Source organism: Bombina bombina, chromosome 1 (assembly GCF_027579735.1).
Source record: "Bombina bombina isolate aBomBom1 chromosome 1, aBomBom1.pri, whole genome shotgun sequence".
NCBI lineage: Eukaryota > Metazoa > Chordata > Amphibia > Anura > Bombinatoridae > Bombina > Bombina bombina.
Window position 1 is genome coordinate 1,484,086,790 of NC_069499.1, and position 24,408 is coordinate 1,484,111,197.

A 24,408-nucleotide genomic window follows, 5' to 3' on the forward strand; every position below is an offset into this window, starting at 1 on the left:
GTACAGTCCCTTTTTGGAGCCTAACGCAGCCCTTCAGAGAACTCTCAATACCAGTGTTATTTAAAAGGTGCGGAGGGAAAAAAACATGCGTAGCTAACGCACCCCTTTGGCCGCAAAACTCTAAATCTAGGCCTGAGATTTTATTCAGCTTTTCAATTTAATTATCTAACTGTAATTTCTGAAATAATATTTCTGTTTTCTCCAGTTCTAAATGCCACTGTCAAAAGTGAGGCATAAAATATTTTTTTCATTTCATCACCTGATTGTATTTTACATAACAGCTGCTGATAGAAAATCTTTATTGTAAGCCAGAGTGGGTTATCAAGGCATAAAATAATGGGCTTCATCTTCAGATAATTGAATGAAGATGTTCTGAAGTGAAATTTTTATTTGCAGACATGGGTTAGTTATTGTAGTGAAACTTCTAGGCCTAGATTTAGAGTTTGGCGGTAGCCGTCAAAACCAGCGTTAGAGGCTCCAAACGCTGGTTTTAGGCTACCGCCGGTATTTGGAGTCAGTCAGGAAAGGATCTAACGCTCACTTTCCAGCCGCGACTTTTCCATACCGCAGATCCTTACGTCAATTGCGTATCCTATCTTTTCAATGGGATCTTTCTAACTCCGGTATTTAGAGTCTTGGCTGAAGTAAGCGTTAGAAATCTAACGACAAAACTCCAGCCGCAGAAAAAAGTCAGTAGTTAAGAGCTTTCTGGGCTAACGCCGGTTTATAAAGCTCCTAACTACTGTACTCTAAAGTACACAAACACCCATAAACTACCTATGTACCCCTAAACCGAGGTCCCCCGAGGTCTATTAAAAATTTTTAACCCCTAATCTGCCGACCGCCACCTACGTTATGCCTATGTACCCCTAATCTGCTGCCCCTAACACCGCCGACCCCTATAATTATATTTATTAACCCCTAATCTGCCCCCCACAATGTCGCCGCCAGCTACCTACAATAATTAACCCCTAATCTGGCGACCGCAAAGCGCCGCTACTTAAGTTATCCTTATGTACCCCTAATCTGCTGCCCCTAACATGCCCCTATTGATAGTGTAGTGTTAGGTTTAATTGTAACTTAGGTTAGGATTTATTTTACAGGTAATTTTGTAATTATTTTAACTATTTTAGCTATTAAATAGTTCTTAACTATTTAATAGCTATTGTACCTGGTTAAAATAAATACAAAGTTGCCTGTAAAATAAATCCTAACCTAAGTTACAATTAAACCTAACACTACACTATCAATAAATTAATTAAATAAACTACCTACAATTATCTACAATTAAACCTAACACTATGTCATAATATGTCATAACTGGTATATAGTTTCAATTTGTCATAACTGGTCATATGTCATAACTGGTATATAGCTATAATTTTTTATATTGTACCGATCATATACTTTTGACAGATAACCACATATTGGGGTACATATACCCTTGTCATTATGTTGTCATCTGTTGAAAGAAATCAACGCAGACTAAGTTACCAACAAGGCACTAATTATGTAGACTCTCCCTCCACCTTTACACCTATTATTAATGTAGAAAATTTATTTTCCAAATTAGAAGACCTATTGAAAACCGAACATAGACATTGGTGGGACATTGATTGTCTCAAGAAATATAAGGAGAAAAAGCAAATACCTAGGGGCTTGAGGCTATTTAAGAATTGTTCTTTTAAAAATGACACAGACCTCCTAACCAAATGGTATGAAGCCCTAGATGATTGCTCTTTTCACCTGATTGATCTCCTCATTGCCCATAGGGAAAAACTAATAGCAGAAGTTTCCACCCAAATAGACATCGTGCAGAAAGACCTAGAACCATTGAAAGAGCATTCTGAATACTCTAAATTAAATACCCAGACTATAAAAGCAGTGGATGAATATCAAATGGAGATCATTGCTATTAAAAATAAAAAACTTAAGAGGGATGAGGAAGACTATAGTAAGGGAGAGGTTCACACCTACACTCGCACTAATAAGAATGACAATTGGACTACGGTATCACATGGCAAAGGCAATAAGAAAAAATCGAACAGCCAGAATGTTAACCAGGGAGGTAATTATCATCACCAAAATACCTACCACCACCAAAACCTAGGACATAGTAGGAATTACCACAATATGCAGCAGGATAGACGACAGAATAGTCGGAATGATGATAATCACCTAGCTAGGAGCTATCAGAACAAACAGCCTTCCTATCAAGACCACACACAGAACCACTATGACAACCCCAATATGATCCCAGTACAAAACAGATTCTCTCCCTTTAATTCGGATAACAACCAGGGACAATGTGGAAATGGTAGTAACCAAATCCCACATTATGAGAATCAGGCCACTACCTCGAATGAGGTTTTTTTAGGGGCACCCAACCTCGCTCCATTATGGAGGAGGAACCAGCAGTTACCTCCCAAGCAGCTCCAAAACGGCAAAAAAAGACCGTTCCCAAACGGGGACGGAGAGGCAGAGGCAAAACCAAACAAAAAGAGAAATTAGACACGCTTAAAAAGGGAATATATAACCTTTCCTCACATATTCTGTCTAATGACGAGATAAGGGTCCTGGGTAGGGGCTTATCCTATTGCCTGCCTAATACACATAACTTGTTCCATCTCTTTGTCGACCTCAATAAATACACGAGGAAATTAGCATTACAAAGATATTTCGCCTTAAAGTCACTTAGGAAAAATAACATAGAGGGCACACCTATACTTCTAGATAACCTACCCAATAGAAATACATCCCCCATTACATACTGTGAACCTGAACAGCTTACTGAGGAACTCTTTGATTCTGTCATACACACCTCACTTGCACCTACTTCGACATTCAATCCGCCTAAAGAGGATGTGTCATACATAGATCTATTTCAGCAATTAGTATTAGATGATTGGGAGACCATTCCCAATCACATCAGTGGCAACAAAAGAATCTGGCCAAATGAGGAGAAAGCCCTCAGACGTCTGACGGGTGACAAAAATATTGTCATCCGTCAGGCTGATAAGGGTGGGGCTTTGGTTATCCAGAATTATTCTGATTATACTGGAGAAGCGGAACGTATAATTCATGATACCAATTATTACAGGAAACTAGCCCACGATCCCACATCAACATTTTCGAAAAAACTGGTTCAAATTTTGGAAGATGGTAGTAAAATGGGCATTCTAATTAAGAAAGAAAAAAGATATTTACTTCCTGACCACCCTAGCGTGCCCTATTACTACCTTCTCCCAAAGTTACATAAAGATGCCCTCAAACCACCGGGGCGACCCATTATATCGGGCATCAACAGTATAACCGATAGGCTAAGTGAATATGTAGATACGTTCTTGCAAAAATATGTTCAACATCTACCCTCATTCATTAAAGATACTACAGATTTGTTACAAAAACTCACAAATATACAATATAAAAACAATTATATATGGCTGTCCTGCGATGTAGGAGCCCTATACTCTAATATATCACATGAATGGGGGCTAAGAACTACCTCGATTTTTTTGAATAGGGACATATACATGCCTGACAAACAAAAAGAATATCTCATAACTTTGATAGATTTCATACTTAAACACAACTACTTCCAATTTTTGGACCAGTTTTTTCTGCAGACTAAGGGAACGGCCATGGGCACCAGATTTGCCCCCAGCTTTGCTAACCTCTTCATGGGGATCTTCGAGGAAACTTACATCTACGATACAAAGTGGAGGGGCAATCTGGTGTTCTATGGCCGTTACATAGATGATCTACTATTCATCTTTGAGGGCTCCACTTGTGAAGCACAAGAATTTGTTGACTCCCTAAACAATAACAATATGGGTATAGACCTCACATCCAATATACAGATACAAACAATTGAATTTTTGGATTTATTGCTAACATGGGGACCTAACGGTACAGTATGTACCTCCACCTACTTTAAGTCAGTTGACTGCAATAATTTTTTGCATTACTCCAGCAATCATTATAACAACTGGAAAACCAATATTCCTTTCAGCCAATTTTGCCGCATCAGGCGCAATTGTAGTTCCACTAATATGTATGATGAACAGTCTTGTATATTGAAGGACAGGTTTAGAGAAAAAGGCTATCCGAAGGGCCTAATAGAATATGGCTATAATAGAGCAAGATCACTAGACAGAAGTTCGTTGTTATCCTGTAAGATCAAAAAAGGGACGGAAAATATAAGCCATCAGGGACAACCTTTATTTGTCACACAATATAATTCCAATTTTAAGGCAGTCAATAGAATTATAAAAAAAAAAACTGGCACATCTTGCTCAGAGACCCCGTACTAAAAAAAGTGCTGGCCCCTCAACCCAAGATAATATATAGGAGGGCGCCAACCCTGAAACAAAAATTAGCACCTAGTAAGATAGTCATGACAAAAAAGCACAACAAACACAATAAAAATGGACCTAGAAGTCAGGATCACATGAATGGGAAGATCAGTAACAATATTGGGTCCTATAGATGTGGACATAGACGGTGCCATATGTGCAAGTTCATTACACATGGAAAAAAATCCATAATATCACATGCAACAGGGGAAAACCACCAGATTAGAGAACATCTAACATGTAATTCTGGTTATGTAATTTATGCACTCACTTGTGCGTGTGGGGTACAGTACATTGGACGTACCTCTAGGAAGGTACGTCTGAGGTGGGGCGAACATAAATGGAATATAATCAAACATTCATCTAAACATAGTGTTTCAAGGCACTATTGCATTAAAAGTAGGACAGGCAAATGCCAATTCAGTATTACACCTTTGGAGAGCATTCCCAGTAGCCACCAGTATAATAGATTCACGCGTCTAAGACAAAGGGAAACTTATTGGATATTTAAATTCCAAACATTATTTCCAACAGGGCTAAATGAAGTTATTGATTCTATGGCTTTTGTCTAGCGCTTTGGTAGACGTATAGGTTATATGTACTTTAACAGAGACTGAAATAGGGCTGTTCCCATAGTTAGTTTTGCCACCCCATTAGGGAGGGGTGCCCCATTAGTGTCTATGTATGATAGACATCCAATAGAGGGCACATCCGAATCACACATCCACCATATATTTATGTATTTTTATTTTCACACATATTTTAAAAGATAGAACACAAGTACCTATATTGGTACGATCTAAATTATATTATCACTTCCCGCTTTAGGGGTTTATTTTCACTTAGACTATATATTTATTAATTTCAGGCCACCCATTATTATGTGGTGGTCATATTTGCACGAGTAGGTGGCTCACCTCTCACTTTTATTTCATTTTAATCTCACATATGTTGCATCTATTGAGACATGGGATGCATTAGTATGTGCAAACTTATGGCGATATTTATCCACATACATATCACTTTAAATGCTGTGGATGCATTCATACGAACAACTATATAGCACTATTCACGGATACCAACATCACTTTACACGCCATGACACCACGTTTTTAATAACAATAAAATCTTTGAAACCCATTACTTATATTATTATTTCATCCACATTAGGTTTATATCTACACATTTGTATATATGTCTTGTATTTACTACACTCTGTGGAAGGATAGCTCCTTTTCAGACTGACATTACCCGGGGTCCGGCCAAATAGAGCATGGTGTTTACATTTTTAACTGACCAATAGTGATCCTCGCCTCAATATTGTATCCGGCATCGGGACCAATGGGATACATTGTTTACAATCACTATGGAGCATCCTATCACTATGTAGCAACCAATACACCCCCTCGGTGGGCGTTTATTGTAGGTCAACACTGATGTCAGCAAAAATTAGGGGCACGCCCGAAATTAGTTTTTCTATTGGAAGCCTAACTTACTAGCAACAACTGACGAGTAGCTTTGATTGACAGCCATATGGACGAATCCTAAACATTAAGCACAGTTCTTACTAAACACACTTTGAGTGATGGCTAGGACGCCCAATCAAAACATAGAATTGACGAATATTCGTTATTATCAAATGTCGGCCAGCACTATACCATTATATGCCGAAATAGTTACATATACATATATAAAATTTAAGAAGCAGCCAGGTATTTAGTCATATCACAAGTTACTATACTCTTATCTCAGTATTTATATTATTACAGAAACATAGGGGCTGACCCATTCTTGTGTGAGGGACATTGATTGGTTCATGGCTTGCCAATTGTTGGGGGAGGGATGTGGGTGTTTTTTAGTAGCATAGCCCTATTTAAGGAGTAAAGATTTGTTATCAAAAACATGCCTGATGAAACAGTTGTAACTGAGAAACGCGTCGCATGTATTCCTGATGTACCAACTGTTTTTTAACACTGTGAGGAGTGGAATACTTTTTTATATGTTTTAAATAAATCCATTTTTTATTATACATCCACTCTCAGTGTTATGTATGGTACTGCCTTGCTATGCTACTATAGAGTTCCTGCACTCTGACACCCACGAACCAGCCATTCCACCCGGTAACAGCCAGCTGGATTGCTGCTAAAATCCAGCCTGCCTCTATAGGCACAAGTGAGTGCCTGCAATAAATGTGAGTACTGTGTGTAGAGTGGGCTATTAGTGCTTATTGTACCACCATTTACCTGCACCATAGGCGCCTCTATCCTTGCTTACACTTTTTAAACCTAACACTACACTATCAATAAATTAATTAAATACAATACCTACAATTACCTACAATTAAACCTAACACTACACTATCAATAAATAAATTAAATACAATATCTACAAATAACTACAATGAAATAAACTAACTAAAGTACAAAAAATAAAAAAGAACTAAGTTACAAAAAATAAAAAAAATATTTACAAACATTAGAAAAATATTACAACAATTTTAAACTAATTACACCTACTCTAAGCCCCCTAATAAAATAACAAAGCCCCCCAAAATAAAAAATGCCTTACCCTATTCTAAATTAAAAAAGTTCAAAGCTCTTTTACCTTACCAGCCCTGAAAAGGGCCCTTTGCGGGGCATGCCCCAAGAAATTCAGCTCTTTTGCCTGCAAAAAAACACATACAATACCCCCCCAACATTACAACCCACCACCCACATACCCCTAATCTAACCCAAACCCCCCTTAAATAAACCTAACACTAAGCCCCTGAAGATCTTCCTACCTTATCTTCACCATACCAGGTTCACCGATCGGTCCTCGGAAGTGTTGATCCAAGCCCAAGCGGGGGGCTGAAGAGTGACGTCCATCCTCGGGCTGAAGTCTGGATCCAAGCGGTGGCTGAAGAAATCCATCATCGGGCTGAAGTCGGAAGTCCATCATCGGGATGAAGTCTTCTATCAAGCCGCATCTTCAATCTTCTTTCTTCTGGAGCGGAGCGGAGCCATCTTCTTTCCAACCGACGCGGAACATCCTCTTCAACCGACGCCTACTCGCCGAATGATGGTTCCTTTAAATGACGTCATCCAAGATGGCGTCCCTCGAATTCCGATTGGCTGATAGGATTCTATCAGCCAATCGGAATTAAGGTAGGAATGGGAACAGCCAATAGAATGCGAGCTCAATCTGATTGGCTAATTGCATCAGCCAATCGGATTTAACTTGATTCTGATTGGCTGATTCCATCAGCCAATCAGAATATTCCTACCTTAATTCCGATTGGCTGATAGAATCCTATCAGTCAATCGGAATTCGAGGGACGCCATCTTGGATAACGTCATTTAAAGGAACCGTCATTCGGCGAGTAGGCGTCGGTTGAAGAGGATGTTACGCGTCGGTTGGAAAGAAGATGGCTCCGCTCTGCTCCAGAAGAAAGAAGATTGAAGATGCGGCTTGATAGAAGACTTCATCCCGATGATGGACTTCCGACTTCAGCCCGATGATGGATTTCTTCAGCCGCCGCTTGGATCCAGACTTCAGCCTGAGGATGGACGTCACTCTTCAGCCCCCTGCTTGGGCTTGGATCAACACTTCCGAGGACCGATCGGTGAACCTGGTATGGTGAAGATAAGGTAGGAAGATCTTCAGGGGCTTAGTGTTAGGTTTATTTAAGGGGGGTTTGGGTTAGATTAGGGGTATGTGGGTGGTGGGTTGTAATGTTGGGGGGGGTATTGTATGTGTTTTTTTTGCAGGCAAAAGAGCTGAATTTCTTGGGGCATGCCCCGCAAAGGGCCCTGTTCAGGGCTGGTAAGGTAAAAGAGCTTTGAACTTTTTTAATTTAGAATAGGGTAGGGCATTTTTTATTTTGGGGGCTTTGTTATTTTATTAGGGGGCTTAGAGTAGGTGTAATTAGTTTAAAATTGTTGTAATATTTTTCTAATGTTTGTAAATATTTTTTTATTTTTTGTAACTTAGTTCTTTTTTATTTTTTGTACTTTAGTTAGTTTATTTCATTGTAGTTATTTGTAGATATTTTATTTAAATAATTTATTGATAGTGTAGTGTTAGGTTTAATTGTAGGTAATTGTAGGTGTTGTATTTAATTAATTTATTGATAGTGTAGTGTTAGGTTTAATTGTAGATAATTGTAGGTAGTTTATTTAATTTATTTATTGATAGTGTAGTGTTAGGTTTAATTGTAACTTAGGTTAGGATTTCTTTTACAGGTAATTTTGTAATTATTTTAACTATTTTAGCTATTAAATAGTTCTTAACTATTTAATAGCTATTGTACCTGGTTAAAATAAATACAAAGTTACCTGTAAAATAAATATAAATCCTAAAATAGCTATAATATAATTATAATTTATATTGTAGCTATATTAGTATTTATTTTACAGGTAAGTATTTAGCTTTAAATAGGAATACGTTATTTAATAAGAGTTAATTTATTTTGTTAGATAAAAATTATATTTAACTTAGGGGGGTGTTAGTGTTAGGGTTAGACTTAGCTTTAGGGGTTAATACATTTATTAGAATAGCGGTGAGCTCCAGTCGGCAGATTAGGGGTTAATGTTTGAAGTTAGGTGTCGGCGATGTTAGGGAGGGCAGATTAGGGGTTAATACTATTTATTATAGGGTTAGTGAGGCGGATTAGGGGTTAATAACTTTATTATAATAGTGGTGCGGTCCGCTCGGCAGATTAGGGGTTAATAAGTGTAGGCAGGTGGAGGCGACGTTGTGGGGGGCAGATTAGGGGTTAATAAATATAATATAGTGGTCAGCGGTGTTAGGGGCAGCAGATTAGGGGTACATAGGGATAATGTAAGTAGCGGCGGTTTACGGAGCGGCAGATTAGGGGTTAATAAATATAATATAGGGGTCGGCGATGTTAGGGCAGCAGATTAGGGGTACATAGGGATAACGTAGGTTGCGGCGGTTTACGGAGCGGCAGATTAGGGGTTAAAAAAAATATGCAGAGGTCAGCGATAGCGGGGGCAGCAGAATAGGGGTTAATAAGTGTAAGGTTAGGGGTGTTTAGACTCGGGGTACATGTTAGAGTGTTAGTTGCAGACGTAGGAAGTGTTTTCCCATAGACAACTATGGGGCTGCGTTAGGAGCTGAACGCGGCTTTTTTGCAGGTGTTAGGTTTTTTTTCAGCTCAAACAGCCCCATTGTTTTCTATGGGGGAATCGTGCACGAGCACATTTTTTAAGCTGGCCGCGTCCGTAAGCACCGCTGGTATCGAGAGTTGAAGTTGCGTTAAATATGCTCTACGCTCCTTTTTTGGAGCCTAACGCAGCCATTCTGTGAACTCTCAATACCAGCGGTATTTAAAAGGTGCGGCCAGAAAAAAGCCAGCGTTAGCTACGCACCCCTTTGGCCGCAGAACTCTAAATCTAGGCGCAAGTGTTTAAACAAAGTAAAATCTTGAACTTCTGGGGACTCGTATGTTGATATTTCAATTTTTATGGTGAAAATTCATTAGTCATGGTATTCAGCCAAACTAACAGAGAAGTGACAAATGATGGCAGTTGGCAAAATAAATTATGTACTTTGTGTCCCTGAGACAAATCAATCGATCAAGATGCATTCCTATTGGTTACTTGCTGCTAACTAGTATGTGGACATATAATGTCAAAAATTTTGCATATGAACTAATAAAATGATAATTTCTTAAAAATTCACCTCTGCAGTAAAATACAATTTGTCACATTTATCAAGCAACCAGGTAATGAAAGAGATATTAACATATTTTTAAAAATATAAATTACATACACCTAGTTTGCGCTATACCGGGTGCGTACAAAACGCAATAAAATGAGCGGTCCCGCATTCTCCATAGCGCTGCCATTACAAGTTACTGAAAAGCCTCCTTGTGCTGTGCGTTACGCTCCATACCGCAAAAAAGCAAAGGGCTGAGTTTATGTGCTCGTGCACACTTTCCCCCATAGACTTCAATGGGGAGAGAGTGATAGAAAAAAAACTAACACCTGCGATCACGGAATGGAGATCGCCGTAACGCAACCCCATTGATGTCTATGGGGAAAAGAAAGTTACCTTTAAACCTAACATAAACCCCAAGTCTAAACACCCTTAATCTGCCATTCCCGACATTGCCGACACCTAAATAAAGTGATTAGCCCCTAATCCCCACTCCCCGACATCGACAACACAAAATAAATTGATTAACCCCTAATCCGCCACTTCCCGACATCACCAACACTAAATATAATTATTAACCCCTATTCTGCCGCTCGCCGACATCGCCAAAAAGGATCTCAGGAGCTCTCATCCTATTGGCTGATTTGAATTTGAAGAATCAAATCAGCCAATATGAATGCAAGGTACGCCAGTTTGAAACGGCTACCTTGCATTCAACTTCAGTGTACAGCGGTGACCGTATGATGAGGACACTCTGCGCAGAATGCCTTCATTGTCCTGGATAGCTCTGTTTCAAGCTGCCGGGATGAAGATAGAAAACGTCCCTTAGATGGATGAAGGTGTAGCCGCCTGGATAAAGACTTCTCGCCACCTGGATGAAGATGGATGTCCAGACTTCAGGAACCATGAGTAGATTTTATGGGGTTAGTGTTAGTTTTTTTTCATTTTTTTGGGGTGTTTTTTTTATATTAGGGCTTTGGGCACTTTTAAAAGAGCTTTAGGGGCAATTAGTAGTTTAGGATTTTTTTAGATTTAAGTTTTTTATTTTGGGGGGGATAGTTGGGTGGGGTGTTTTTACTTTTAGGGGGGACTTTGTAATTTTTTAATGAAAAAGATTTAACTTAGGGCAATGTCCTACAAAAGGCATTGCCCTATTAGATAAGGTGTAATTGTTTTTATTTTTGATAATTTTTGTTTTTTGTATGCTTAGAGTTTTTTTATTTATCGTAATTTAGTGCTTATTATTTTTTGTAATTTTAGATTTTTAATTTTTTTTCGTAGTGATAGGTATTTTAAATTTGTAATTTAGATTTTTTTAAATGGTAGTTTTTTAAATTTTATTAGAATAGTTATGTTAAGTTAATTTATAGTTTAAACTTTTTTTTTATTTCACAGGTAAGTTTTTATTTATTTTAAGATAGTTATATTTTAATTTAAAGTTAGGGGGGTGTTAGGTTTAGGGGTTAATAGTTTAATTTAGTGTTTTGCGATGTGGCAGACCAGCGGTTTAGGGGTTGATAGCTTCAGTTTAGTGGTTTTGATGTGGGGGCTGTAGGTTCATGGTTTAATGCTTTATTATAGTGTTGGCGATGTGGGAGGGGGCGGCGGTTTAGGGGTTAATAGGTTTATTTAGATGTCGGCAATGTCGGGGGGCAGTGATTAGGGGTTAATAACTTTTATTAGTGTTGGCGATGTCAGAGGTTAATAATTATACTTAGAGTCGGCGATGTTGGGGAGCGGTGGATTAAGGGTTAATAGGTTTATTTAATAGTCCCAATGTGGGTGGCAGATTAGGGGTTAATAAGTTTAATATAGTGTTTGTGATGCAGGAGGGTGGCGGTTTAGGGGTTAATAGGTAGTTTATGGGTGTTAGTGTACTTTGCAACATTTTAGCTATGAGTTTTGTGAAACATTTTTGTTTCGCAAAATCCATAACTACTGCCCTCAGATATTAGTATGGATCGTGTCGGTATAGGCTGTAACACAAGCATTTTAGCCGGACCGCTCAACCTGTATTAAGGCGCTATAAAAAATCCTGCACTCAAACGTCATTTTTTTTGTGTGCAAAATGGACGATGTGTTACAGGCTAAAATGCTTGCGGTATACCGCCACGACTCGTAATATGCGTTCCTGGCCATTCCAGCATCATCGACAATTTTTCAGCATTAATAGCCGTACCACAAAACTCGTAATCTAGTTGATAAATAGAGGACAAAACAATCCACAATTACATAACAATTTTTATTTATTTATTTTACTGTGCTTAATTAAACTTTTTAATGGGAATTATATTTTTAGTTTAAAGGGCCAGTAAATACAGTAGATTTGCATAATCAACACATACACAATAAAAAGACAATGCAATAGCACTTAGTCTAAACTTCAAACAAGTAGTAGATTTTTTTTTTGACAAATGTCAAAGATATGTTTATTTCCACTCCTCTTGTATCATGTGACAGCCCTCAGCCAATTACAAATGAATATAGCTATAGTCTATGAATTCTTGTACATGCTCAATAGGAGCTAATGACTCAAAAAGCATAAATATAAAACTACTTTGCACATTTTGTTAATGGAAGTAAATTAGAAAGTTGTTTAAAATTGCTACTCTATCTAAATAATGGAAGTTTAATTTTTACTTGAGTACCCCTTTAAGGTACCTTTTAAGGGAATCAAATTTGAGAAGCATTACTCATTTACATATCTTTACCCATAATCCTTTGTTTAATATGTTCAGTAGTGTTTTTATTTTATTGTTTCTATATAAAAAAGCCTAAAGCCATGCCATGTTTAGTAACGTAATACTATAGAAGAAAAGTGGTCTAGCAACTCTTTTTGTCTATGAAATGGGGTTTCAAATGGCCCAGGTCTGATGTGATCAAAATAGTCAAGAATTTGTTTTGGTTACATCATTCACCATGAAAAAAACATTTCATTTCTTTTTTTGTTTGTTTTATTAAACTTTGCTAAAGCAGTAGCTAGTGATACTAATACAAGACAGCAGCAACACCAACTAGTGAAGCCTTTACCTCGTGCAGAAAAAATATTCCTGCCTTTAAATTAACAGATTAAAGTGCATGATTAAATTAATTTAAAAAAAATGTTGTTGTTGTATGCATGTGTATGCCCATTGTTAAAGGGGCCACTTGTCTATTGTATTTCTGATGAATGCAAGAAAAATAATTGTGAAAATATATTAATTTTAGCATTTGTGTAAAGACTAACACATCTGCAAAATAGCTGTGTTAAAAAACAAGTCTATAAGATGTTTACAAAATGTGGTTAAACAACTGCTTTAACCTTTAAAAGCTGTGACACACTGCAAGCGGAGCGGCATGCAGCGTGTAGATGCGGCTGTGCGTGCTCAGTGTGTCCTGACTTTTCATCTCTGAGCACTCTGCTGCGTCAGGTCGCACAGCTGAGCACTCAGAGATGAAATATCTGAACTTCAGAAGTGATGCGAAGCAGCTGCTTTGCCCCGCGCTGCATCGCTTGTAGTGTGTCACAGCCTTAAAGGCTGTGACACACTGCAAGCGGAGCGGCGCACAGCGTGTACAAGCGGCTATACGCGCCAGGGACGTGCACTCATAGGAGGCAGGGGAGGCAGTGCCTACCCTGCCATATGTGGCCAAAGCTTAATTAAATTTTAATTAAAACAAAAAGAAATAAAAAATATTTCCCCCCATGTAATGCTATGGAGAGGCAGGTACAGGAACGCTTCTCTCCATTGCAGTACATGGATCAAAGGAAAAGCTGTGCTGCAGCGCCACCTGTGTTCTGTCAATATATTAGCAGCAAAAATTGGGACCAATAGGAGGCACCCCTCTTGATGCCTCCTAGCAAGTGAAGGATATATAGATTAATCAGGAGGAGGATGCAGTGAGCAGGGTCATGTGACACAACTGGAAGCTAATGTAACCTAAGAACAGATGACACCAAGCAGAAGAGTAAAGTAGTGTTCTACATCTCTTGTGATTCACACATTATGTTCAGATACAGCTCATTAACAGGGGGACAGTAAGTGAGCATAACCCAATACTGACAGGAAGTCAAAGGGTCAATTCAAATTTAAATCCATAATTTAAAACCCAGAGTTTAAAGTCAAGTGTGCAGTGTCCACATTATTTAAATTAAAGTTTTTGACATTGAATATTGCTAAGCCTCCCTTTTTCATGGTTATTTGATTTAATTAGGTACAAACTCCATATATGTTATGCCTGTTCAGTCAGAGGATGCATTATCTATTTTTATTTTTCTCTGTGTCTCCATTTATTTAAAGACTGCTGTTGACTTGTAATTCACAAATCAATTGAAAGCTGTTGCATTGTGTTTTTAATATGTGCTGCTTTTATACAAGCTTATATTAATAAAAAGGAAATATTGAGTCATTTAAAAAATATATGTAATTATTGCAGTTAAATGATTTTAGAAATAATGCCAATGTAAAGTAACTGGTTAAACACATAGTCAAAGGTAGACATTTAAAATTAAACTTTCATGATTGAGGTAGAGCATGCTATTTTAATAGACTTTTATAGTTATTTATATTTTGAGAATTAGCATCAACTGTTACTGGCCCCATGTCAGCAAATCAAATTAGTTTTTGAAAGAATCATGAAAGTTATAATTACATTTCCATCATTCAGATATAAATTGCACACACAAAAAAAATAAAAACTTTCTATTTTACTTTTATTATTATGTACTTTTTTTCTTTTGGTATCCTTTGTTGAAGAGCATACCTAAGTGGGATGTGCACGTGCGTTTCTTGAACGCCATATTGCAGCAGCTTTGTTGGCAGTATTGATAACTTTTCCTTTGTGTAAAACTTGTATGGTAAATTATTTCTATTTTTACAATACAGTAGTGAGTAGAGAAGAGATTGTGTATCATTCTAATTGCTTAGTAACTGGCACTGTGCCACAGAATTGTGTGAGTGTGTATGTGAGCAGAGTGTGTGTGGGTGTCAGTGAGCAGAGTATGTGTGCTTTATTCTCCAGGTAATTAATACATTTCCCATGAGCTGGTGCTTTAGTGTAGTGTTTCTCAACAATGGTCCTCAAGTACCCCCAACAGGCCAGGTTTTCACTATAGCTGAATCAGTGCACAGGTGAAGTAATCAGCTGATCAGTAACTCAGTTGTTACTAACTTGCTCTCACCCATCACCTGATTAGGTCACCTGTGCACTGGTTCAGCTATCATTTAAACCTGCTCTGTTGGGGGTACTTGCGGCCCTCTGTACATGTGTTTCTCCGGTGTATCATATCTAGTGCCTCACCAGCCTCTGACCTCACTGCACGTCACTGGTACGCGCTCAGTGTGTCCTGCCTTTTCATCTCTAAACACTCTGCTGCATCAGGTCACGTAGCTGAGCACTCAGAGATTAAATATTTGAACTTCAGAAGTGATGCGAAACGAAGCAGCTGCTTCGCCTCGCGCCGCATCGCTTGCAGTGCGCAGTGTGTAGATGCGGCTCTGCATGCTCAGTGTGCTTGCCTTTTCATCTCTGAACACTCTGCTGTGTCAGGTCGTGTAGCTAAGTGTTAAGAGATGAAATATCTGACCTTCAGAAGCGATGCGACGCAAAGCAGCTGCTTCGCCTCCCGCCGCATCGCTTGCAGTGTGTCACAGCCTTTATTTCCTACACAGCCTTAAAAAACATTTATATTATATTAATATACATAGGCAATGATTTAAAAAGGAAGCAACAGCAGGTACAGCATGAAGCTGGGATACTGCAACCAATGGAGTTTTGTCTTGAAACAAACAAGGATAAATGATAGCATAGAGTGGAAATGTGAGCATTGGACTCTATGTTTCTTTCCTCATGCCTGATCCAAAGCCTACAAACTATAATAGTCTTATCTGGAAAAACAGGTTAAATGCAAACACTGAAAGCCAATAGAATCACATGACCATTATATAAGTCTACAGTGTCAAGGAGAGTGTGAAGGAGATGCAGAAATACATTGGTTTTGCTGTGGAATTTGTTGATAATGCGCTGCTACTTTATTGTGCAGCATTCTTAACTGGAAATACAAATCAGAACCAGCCAATTAACCTATTCACTGTTGAGCCATTTCTCACACCAGGCTATGCAGAAACATTTTATTCACTACTTAACTCTTTCTATTGTAGCAATAATTCCAGTGCTTGCAATGGGGTTCTTAAAGGAACAGTGTAGTCAAAATTAAACTTATTTTTAAGCATCTTCCCAGTTTATTTCTATTATGAATTTTGCTTAGTTTTCTTAATATTTATTAAAGAGTAATTCTTGGTGAGCTTAGGAGCTTGGTAAACACTGGTGTCAAAGAATGGTAAAGTCATGTACACACTCCTAAGCTCCTATATGCCTACCTATATTTGCTTTTCAACAAAGGATATTAATAATTTGATAATAGAAGTAATTTGAAAGGTTGTTAAAAAATACAAGATCGATCTCAATCATGAACGTTTAATTTTGACTTTACTCTACCTTTAATAACTGAAGCTTGAAAAATACAAGCCCCTATTGGTTCCTGCAACATAATAGGTGTCATTAATGACCAATGGATACAGATTTGTTTTTCTGTCTATGGCAGCAATTAGTAACCCAATGAAACTTGTAAAACAGACAGGAGTTAAATACAGCACGTTATTATATATATTTTTCACCCAAGTGGTGGCTGTTATTTCCCTAGATCAGAGTTGGGCACATCCACATAACTTCCAACATTTGTGGCCAAGTATAAGGGATTTATGTGGGTGAGCAGGCTGTCACCATGTTGTGGGCGGGGCAGTGTTGGGAGGGGCAGGGTCATGGTTGGATAGTGGGTGGGATTATGGGTGTGACTGGTTGACTGGTGGGCATGTCTTGTCAGTTTGTAGGTGTGTTTGCTCGGTTTGTGGGTGGAGCTAAGGGAAATTCTACAAAAAGGGAAATATAGTTGTCTCAGAGGGACAGCAGGACAGAGGTCAGAATTAGGGACCGTCCTTCTCAAATAGGGACAGTAGGGAGGTCTGCATCCAGGTATTAGTTTACAATTTTTCCTTAAAAAATGCATTATAATTTTAAGATTTGTAGAAGCAAGATAAAATAATAAATGTGGTCTCTGAGTTCAAAATGTATTTGGAAAACTGTAACTATAGGGGTATAGTGCTACTTATTTATTACCTGATATTCAAAACCTCAGGTGAGATGGTCTAAGAAGTCTCGTCTGTATGGCACTTAAACATTTTTTAGAAATATTTATGTTGCTATATAGTGTTCTTAATGGGAAACAGAGACTCCTAGATTATAATACAAGGTCTAAAAAAATTGGCCAGGTTTTGAATATTAGGCCCACAGTAAGAAAAGTGTAAATGCTTTTTTTCTACAAAACTCTCCATCAAAGGGAATTTTAACAGATAAATAGGTTGATAAACTGTTCTAAAGGATTTGAATATTCTTCTTAACTTTATCATTAGTATAACCTTAGTATAGCGCAGGTTATGTATAAAAAAAATATATATATATATATAACAAAGATCTAAACATGAGTCAACTCTATGGAGCATAAACAAGAATTCTGCTGTGCTTTCAAGATGTTCCCCCAACAATTACACATAAATCTAAAATGTGTTTTTCTGTGTATTTTGAGACATCGCACAACTGAAAGATTATATTATAGTAAAAGTAAGGATAATTATAACATTGCTAAAACGTACAATTAAGCATGTTCGTGGTAAATACTTAAATGTAAACTCAGTCCAAAAAACGTCAAAACAACAATTACCTAAATGAACTTAGTCTTATTAAAAGGACATGAAAATCCAAATTAAAGTTTCATGGGTTAGATAGAGCAAGTAATATTTAGAGACTTTAACACACAGCTTTATGGAAACAATAGTTCATTCTTTTAGTATCCATTGTTATCTCACCTGCCACTTAAGAGGCCAGTGATGTGAGTCCCACTCTCTCTCCTTTCACCAGAGTTCTGCGATGTGCTATAAAGCTACTGCTGCCATCCCAGACTGTCATTATGAATCTTCTTGGGACTGGCCCTATGTAATCAGGTGGGGCACAGGTTCAGCAAGTATATTCATGGCTTGTTATAATTTCACATTGCATGCAATTACAACACTGATTGTATCACTGCCAAACTGGGTGTATTTTCATAGCTGCAGAACCACTTTGATGCAAAATGGCATTTGCTCTTGAAGCTACTGGGTCCTGATGCATATGCTAATCTGATATCTTCCATTACTGGTTATATTATTACCTGCAATTGTAATGTGACAACAGATTCTGCAGCTCTGTACAGCGAGTTCAATCAGAGTAGGTGCTATAATTGGGTGAGTTGGGACCTTTGGCCCCAGGTAATGTTGCCATATTGCCACTTTAAGAGGTGACATATGAAAAATACATATCTTATAATGGAACATTATTCAAACTTTCTTTAAACAGCCCCTGGCATATGTATATTTCATAAGTGTCCTCCCTTAAAATTGCAATATGGCAACCCTAGCCTCAGGTGACATTTAACAGGGGTGGCACATAGGGAGAACATATTCCAGCAAATAGTGTTTATTTTAAAAAAATATTTTCATATGGTGTCAATTAGCTGGTTAGTCCATTACAAAAATAACATAATTCTGGAAAAATAAATAACCAGCTATTACAAATGGCTGGTTATTGCTACTGTGAGCTCACAGTAGCAATTAGCGCTCATAAAATTAACCAGAGATTAGATATCTGGTTAATTTTATTAATGTGCCCCAAACGTCCCCAAAATACAGGTGTGTGTTGTTTATTAAAAAATAAAAATTGTAGCATTTTTATGTTTTAATAAAAATAATATGCTGCCCATCTCTGCATGAATTAACCCCTTCGCTGCGCTAGTTCTCATGCTGTTTCTCACGGAATGAGAATGAGGCTCCCATTAGGGCCTATGGATTGTAAGCGCGCTCTCATGAGCACAATGCTTCCGTGCAATGCTAATGTGAGGTAACGTTCATTTTGCACTCAACTTGTAATCTGACCCTTAAAGCTTTTTTTTTTTTTGCTTTTGATTGAGAGAACTTGTTAACTGGAGACACTGACATAGAAAAAAACATTCTATCATAAAGTATTTAAAAATATTTGAGGCTATAAAAAGTCAGTATTTACCTTTACACCTTGATTTTGTTCCTAGTGCTTATCACGGAGCCTATTGATTGCTGCATTATGCACTATGCATGTGCATATGGTTTCCTGTCTGTTAACTAATATATGAACTCATTAGTGGATCTACTCCGCCATGGTGCAAATGTTTGGGGGGTTTTAGGCCCCCAATGGTAACTGAGTAGTATTTATTTTTGCTACTTAAAAGGGACAGTCTAGTCCAAAATAAACTTTCATGATTCAGATAGAGCATGTAATTTTAAACAACTTTCCAATTTTCTTTTATCACTCATTTTGCTTTGTTCTTTTGGTATTCTTAGTTGAAAGCTTAACCTAGGAGGTTCATATGCTGATTTCTTAGACCTTGAAGGCCGCCTCTTATCTAAATGCATTTTGACAGTTTTTCACCACTAGAGGGTGTTAGTTCATATAGATAAAACTGTGCTCACACATGTGGAGTTACCTAGGAGTCAGCACTGATTGGCTAAAATGCAAGTCTGTCAAAAGAACTGAAATAAGGGGGCAGTTTGTAGAAGCTTAGGTACAATATAATCGAAGAGGTAAAAAGTGTATTTATATAACTGTGTTGGTTATGCAAAACCAGGGAATGGGTAATAAAGGGATTATCTATATTTTAAAACAATAACAATTCTGGTGTAGACTGTCCCTTTAAATACATTTTTACAAGTCGTTTAAATACCAATGAGCTTAAAATTGCTCAAAGAGATGTATTTTAATACCCAATCTTTTTTCTTGGATTACAGTGAGTTATCACCAGCTGAATTTACATCATCAATTGATTGGAATATCATGAAATACAAAACAAATAGTCCCAATACTATTTATAACACTATATTGTGGCTCAGTGACCTTTTGCCCAGTTATATTTTGATCATCAACATTATAGACGGTAATAAATATGAGATATTTACCTTAACAAGATGGGCTAGATTCCATTGCACCAGTAAACACTACTACTTTGTGTAAACAACTAAAGTCGATATAGATGTGTACCTAATGGGACATGAAACCCAACATTATTCTTTTTTGTTTTCCATACAATGTTAAGTAACTTTTTAATTTACTTCATTTATCAAATTTGCTTTATTCTTTTGGTATCCTTTGGTGAAGGTACAGCAATGCACTACTGGAAGCTAGCTAAACACATTTTGAAAACAAATAACCAGAGACCATTAGGTGCAGCCACCAATCAGCAGCTAGTTCCCAGTAGTGCATACTTACTTAGGTATGCTTTTCAACAAAGGGTATCAAGAGGATGAAGCAAATTAGATAATAAAAGTAAATTGGGAAGTTGTTTAAAATTAAATGCTCTGTCTGAATCATGAAAGAGAAATGTTGGGGTTTAATCCCTTTAACCTTTTTCTTAACCTTATTTTTGCTTTTAAGATGCTTGAAACCTGTGAGAAGCACAATGGTACGTGGCATTTTTTTTAACGCTCTAAACCACTGGTTATAGGAGAGTGGAGATCTTTCCAGCTAATGTTAAGTTAGTTACATTTTTTATAAGTTAACAAGAAAATGTAAGTTATTGTAGTGAAATAAATGCAACCCCTGTCCCCGGAGGGGGGTTTCTCCCATAACTGGTGTCGGAGTCTTTATTTTGCCAATTGTCTTGGTTTGGGTCATGTTTATCACCTAGCAGGGAAAGTTAAAGAAAGTTTAATTATGGTTTAATTTGCTATGAAAAACTACCTTGTCTGTACTTTCTTGCATCTTCTTCATACCCCTGTTAAAAAACAGAATCCACTGAGGGGCAAGGTTTAGTAGGAATAACTACTTATCCTATTATCTATCTACATTGAAATCACAATGATTTATTACGGACTTTTATAGAAAAAAATGATGATTTCAGCTGGACTTTAAATGATGGTAATAAGCAATACAATTGCACAAATGTCTCATCAAACAGTAGCATGGAAGGATTTTTTATTCATTCATTCTTAACAGATGAGTCTCAATTATATTTTGATCCTGATAACATGTTTTTTATCATTAATTCCCTTCCCTGGGGTAAGCTGGCAACCCCACAACAAGACTTAGCCAGTCTCAGGTTGTGCTTATTCCAGTAGCCATAATCCATCAAATCTGTGTTAATTGCCCAGACTGGTTAAAACTCTCATCTGAGATATGCTAACCTCTGACCTTTCATCTGAAGGATCTGCGTGCGGCCTAGAGGCTCATTATTAGATTGCATTTTTTTCGTCCTCAGTCGTGGAATGTTTTCATTCCTAATTTTAAATGGCCAGATGTTTCCAAAGTCCCGTGTTTGGAGGTGAGTTTGGATTCCTTTTGTTCTTTGCCTTGTGTTGGATGAGGTTGTCATTTTTTCCATAGACGGTGATATCATTAGTGTTGTGTCTACAGTGATTTGCTAGTAGAACAGGTCAAAAACGGTGGCAGATGTTTTAACCCTTCACGGCTATGCAGTCCAGCAGAAGATAAATCCATGAACATATGCAGATCAGAAATATATGAGCACAGTTCTACAGCACAGTAAAATAATAGTTTACTTTCATTTTGTCTTCAGCTTCTGCCAGTTTTAGTTTTTACTAAATTCATATCATCACAAAAACTATTGAAATGAATGAATGTGGGGATCTTTTATACCTACTTAAAGGGGCATGAAACCCACATTTTTTTTATTTTTTTTATTCATATAAAACATACCATTTTGAAGAATGACCTAATTTGCTTGCATTGTCTAATTTGCTTTGTTTTCTTGGTATCCTTTGTTAAAAATAAAACCTGGGTAGATTCATGGGCAGTAATGCACTACAGGGAGCTAGCTGCTGATTGATAGCTGCTCCTTAATGCCTCTTGTTATTGGCTCACAAATGTGCTCAACCATGCATTGGTTCTCTTTTAACAAAGGATACCAGGAGAATGAAGCAAATTTAATAAAATAAGTAAATTGGAAAGTTGTTTAAAATGGCATGCTTTATTGGAATCAAGAAAAAAAAATATGGTTTCATGTTCCTTTACTTTGTGAAAGATCAAAGCACTAATTTACAAAAGGGGTTGTAGACATTAGCATAGCCTTAGAGCAGAAGTCATTAAAATAATTACATTAAACAATGCCATCATTAACTTTGAGTGCTAAGCTGAATTTAATATTTTTCTGTTTTTTACTATTTTCAAAAAACATTTTTTTTTAACTTTTTTATTTTTTCCCCCAGATCCCCAAGACGTATGTCATTGGAAAGGTTAGGTGATTACCTTTCCAGTGGTGGGTCTTGAGGGTCTGTAGCTGCTTAGATGCCTGAGATACAGGCTTCTAAGCAGCATGCCCCCTTTCCCTATACTTTGTATTGACAATTTTAAATAAAGTTGCGCAGTGACGTCATCACGTCATTGCGCGTGATGTCACCACACGGGGTAGGAGTGGATAGGGGCCCCCAGATTGCTCTGAGCCATCATTAGCACTCAAGGGGTTAATGTGATGTTAACAATGCTTGTTGTAATTTATAAAATAAAACATAAACAGGTGATTGAAAGCAAAAAGATTGAAAGGCATTTATTGCTGATAAACAATTGAACAATTTAAAGATAATCTGAGCTCTCTAAAATGTCTAAATTTCAAAATATTTCCCAATCTTTTTTTAAGAAATATTAGAGGATAAGGATAGATTTTTCTTACTAGATAAGACTGTAGAGGCTAACAGCAGTGACACATAAAGTATATGTGTACCAGTCATGTGATTTGTGTGAACAAGGTACAATAAAAGGTACAATAAAAATGCATAGGAAGTAGCTCAGTTTGAACCTGTAGGTCCGTGTGTCTTTAATGTGGAAGGACAGTCATTAGGGATGGGCAATTTTTTTGGAACATTTAAAAAATGAAACAAATGTTTGTACAAGATTCTAACATTCTTTTATTGTAATAGTATTTCTAATGCTATCTTTCAATGTAATATTTGATAAGAATGTTTCTAATAATTCGATTTGAATTATGCAATATTCAAATTAGAATAATTCAAATTGATACATTTGTAATAGTATTTTTAATGCTCTCTTTAAATGTTATATTTATATTATGCAACATTCGAAATATAAAAATTTGAATCAACATAGTTGTATCTGTTATGTATCATTTTAGTACATTTCCTTCCTCATAAACTATTGAACTTCTGAATAGTATTAGTTAAATCAAATTTTACATTTAAATGTGGATATTTGATCTAATTATAAACATTTGAGTAAAAAAAGCAACATTCGAAAACCTGAAATAATATTTGATTACCGAATTTTAATGGATTTTCCTTCTTATCAACATTCAATTGTCCAAAACGAATGTCCACAGGGCTATTTGTCCTACCAAATGAATTGCACTTTCAGCACATTCGTCCATCCCTAAACGTCATGTTTTATAAGTAGGGTGCACATTATTAAGATCTGAGGTAAAAGATAAACTTGGTAAGGTAGTGAGAGTGGCTTTGTAAATATATTAGTTCTTTAACCCTTTGAGTGCTATGCACTTCCCACCTGGGTGCTAAGCTGATTTAAGGTTTTTTTATTTTTACATTTTTGAAATATATATATATATTTTTTTTTTCTTCAGATCCCCAAGACTTACACCATTGGAAAGGTTAGGTGATTACCTTTCCAACGGTGGGTCTTGGGGTCTGTAGCTGCTTAGATGCCTGAGATACATGCCCCCTTTCCCTATACTTGTTACTGTAATTTTTAAATAAAGTTGCGCGGTGACGTCATCACATCATTGCGCGTGACGTCACCACGCAAAACATGAAGCCCCGGCAATACCTGTCACTATACAGGCCCGATCGCCGGGGTAGGAGCGGGTGGGAGCCCCCAGATCTCCCTCAAGGTGGGAGAGTGCTAGCGACTGCTCTGAGACGTCGTTAGCACCTGAGTGGGAAACTCTGCGCTCAAGGGGTTAAAGGAATGATACATTGTATTATTAATGAAATTTGCTAAATGTTTTATTTCATGTTTTATAAACAAAATGCATTTTTTTTAAATCTTACATTATGATATATTCATTATTTTTGTATCTTATAATTCCTGTCAATCACTTCTTTGGCTCCGCCCATCAAAGTAGCTTCTCAGCACCTTATAAACATGTACAGCAGTCCCGCCTAGAGCTATTCCCATCATTTTATTACCTCGGTCCCTCAGAAAATGTTGCTTTCAAAGTAAATTGACAAGTACAGCAGTCTCGCCCGCTGTTAGCAAAGAGATCAAACTACAAAAGGATCAAATACATAAGGATATTTGAGTTATTTCAGGA

At 37.2% G+C, this 24,408-nt stretch overlaps 1 protein-coding gene across 2 annotated transcripts in view; it reads right to left on the reverse strand.

The window, feature by feature from the left end:
* The window catches only part of KCNJ16 (potassium inwardly rectifying channel subfamily J member 16), a 173,177-nt gene that overhangs the window by 49,125 nt on the left and 99,644 nt on the right, over positions 1-24,408 (reverse strand). The window contains exon 1 of one of the 2 annotated variants that reach the window (XM_053707194.1): positions 17,918-18,021. The exons of the other annotated variant lie outside the window; for it this stretch is intronic. The gene's annotated coding sequence lies outside the window, so the exon portion shown is untranslated. Of the gene's footprint in view, positions 1-17,917; positions 18,022-24,408 lie in introns of those variants that run through there. 2 annotated transcript variants of the gene reach the window in all.